Genomic DNA, 3032 nt, shown 5'->3' with positions numbered 1-3032 from the left:
ATTCCAGAAGGTAGGGCTTTTGTTTTATTATGAAAATTTCCCTCTGATACCATTTATCATAACCCGAGATCCCTATCTGTATTTCTATGTCTGTTCTATTTCCATGATTTAAAAAGGTGTCAGGGGGAAGAAAATATAGACACAAATTTTAATTTATAACTAAAAACACTTTTTGAAATATTCTCTAAGATCTTGCCAAATATGTGACTTGACTACCTCCTCTATTCCTCTGTGCTTCTGCTCACTTTGGTAACAGCTGAATGGGAGGCAGATGACTTGCATGATCCACAAGCTTTGTAATAGGATGATACATATATTTTATTTTAGCCAAGTTTGAAGTAAGCCCTGCCTACAGCAGGTATTTAATAAAAGTTACTAACAGATGGAACCACTAACAGTTAAGCAAGTTTAAATCCATCTAATAAGTATATCTTAATGATTAATAACATCTCAAATCTTAAGGGATCCCTAATCTTTGCAATCTTTTTTCAAATTAAAAATTTACCTAATTAGATTTCGAAATAATTTTTAGGCATTGTCTATTAAACGGAACTGGCTAATTGTTCATGTACATTTTGTCATGACTTTCCTACCATTAGCCTGTGTTGTTCCTGCATTTTAACGAGTTAAGGAAAAAAAAGTAGGTATTGTGTTTGTAGTTTTTTTAATGTAATTATGTTAAAACTAAGAATACATTTTTTTTCTCAAATTTTTGTTACCCCTCTTGTGGCATAACCTACAAATGAAAAGTTCTATAACCTCCTTCCAGTAATTAAGAGAAAGACATAATTAAATAATTACAAGAGCAATTCATGCTAAAGCACTGAGAGTCACTAAGCAACTAATTCAATAATTAATGAATTATATTTTTTACAAAAATTTTAAACTGTGGATGAACAAGTTGGATTTACTGGTCTACTATGGCTTTCTGGGATTTTTATTTACATCCACATTATAGTGTAATTTGGGTACTCGACTGTTGAGGGACTATGCTTTGGAACCTGGGTTGGGAGAAAAGTATCAACTATAGTTTAAAATATATAGCAAGTGAAATTCTCCACTTCTTTTAGTTATGAGAGAGTGAAACAATGTTTAATAAAATTATGTCTTTGCCATTGAGAGAAAGGAAATTTAGGATGGTAGGATTACGAGCTAATACCTGATATTAATATTTGCTACCAATGTTAGATCCATAATTTGTCGTCGATAATTCTGTGTATTTCTTCCTGACCTTACTTACTTTGGTGTCTATAATGCTTACTCTAAGTATAATGACTACAACTTACCCTTAAAAAGTCGAATTCTTCATGCGGAAATATATGCCTAGTTTGTTTCCAGAAGCTGTAGATTCTATAAGAATATATTGACTCTAATCCTTGTTTATATTGATATTCTCTAATTGAAGGAATGAGACAAACATGAAACAGTCAGCAAATAGTTGAACTATTAAATGTTAGAAAACCTTTAAGTGAAAACAGGTGGTATGAGACCATGTTGTTTTTGTGCTTGTGTATGTATTAAAGGGACAGGGCATGGGCCCTTTAGGTCTGATGTCTGGCTGTCTCTGTGGACCTTACAAGGTTGACTTATTTAAGAAACCAGGGACTGCAGGAGAAAAAAAAGCATTTTCAGTGAGAATAAGCTTGGGAAACAATGGCTTAAAGAATATTAGGTGTCTTTAGCAAGACATTTAAAAAAAAATAAGCTAATGTACATTGGGATATTCAAAAAGTAGATAGTCTATCTACAGTAGTAGACAATATTTTTCAAGCCTGTTTTTATTTTCACCTGATATTTCACAGAATGCATTTTTTAAATTGCTGTCTTAGTGAATTTCCCATGGTTCATGTTTGCACTCTCTCCTGATGTTTAGGGATTGAGTTTTGTCATTAAGCAGAAACTGGAACCATCTCTTAGTCATAGATTTGCATTAACCAATCTCACAAGACTGATCTATGCAATCAGAATGCCAGCGATTTAATTAACAACGAGAATGGTAACTGCCAGGGAGACAAATGCAATCCTGAACAGCGTTTTCTTGCCCATAGGCACATAAGATGGGAAAAATGTTATAATTAGGAGACTAGTCAGTGAAGATGGAAACAAAACTTGGTAAGAAGATCTAGCTTTCCAATGTGTGATGTCATTGTACTGAAATAACCTTATGTTGCCATCTTTGTAAGGATATGCCTGTCATTAACATCTTGGTCCATGGCATACCTCCTTCTGGACACTGTTGTAATTGCATTGCCAGCTTCTGTCAGTCTTTAACTTTTCTGTTTTATTGATGACAGCCCCCCTGTCTTTCAATGGAGCATTCTTTGATTAGCTTTTTTTAAATATTTGATTAGATAATGACCTATGAACTTATGCATTTGTTTTGTCTCTTTAAGATGATTTTATGTACATCTTTGACCTAATAGGTGATGATATAGTGAGTTTGTTTGGGATACATTGTGTTAGTGGTTCTGGAATGTCTGATTATGATTTTCCAAGAGGAAACGGCGTTATGAGACTCAATCACCAGAAAGAAGTTAGAAACATTTATTTAGGAGTCTTCTGTGTAATATGGTTTGAAGATCTAAAATATGGATGAGAATCTATGTAGAAAGAATATAATAAAAATATGCAAAGAGTAGAATATTGGAAAATACTTAGATTTAGTGAATGGGATAGGAAAGAAGACCATGGAGTATCCAGAAGAAAGAAAATGGAAAGACATAGTCATGTGGCATGATACTTAAGGATATACATCTATATGTATTTACATGTATGTATCTCAATATATAACCTACATGTATACCTATGTTTCTTTATCTCTCTCCTCTATCTTCTTCTCTCCAGCTTCTTTTAGGTCTTAGATAACATAGAATGTCACCTTAAAGCGTCAGATTGGACTAGAAAGGAGATCACTAGTGTAGTGGGATGAGGACACACTTCTTTCTGGTTGGTGATTTTAAGTAGGACTAAATCCAGAAAACCCAAGCGAGCTCTCAGGGTACTGGCTCCTTTTATGTTTGCAGATTCAAGTT

This window comes from Pteropus vampyrus, unplaced genomic scaffold (assembly GCF_000151845.1).
Source record: "Pteropus vampyrus isolate Shadow unplaced genomic scaffold, Pvam_2.0 Scaffold119, whole genome shotgun sequence".
NCBI classification, from domain to species: domain Eukaryota; kingdom Metazoa; phylum Chordata; class Mammalia; order Chiroptera; family Pteropodidae; genus Pteropus; species Pteropus vampyrus.
This window is presented reverse-complemented; position numbering follows the sequence as displayed.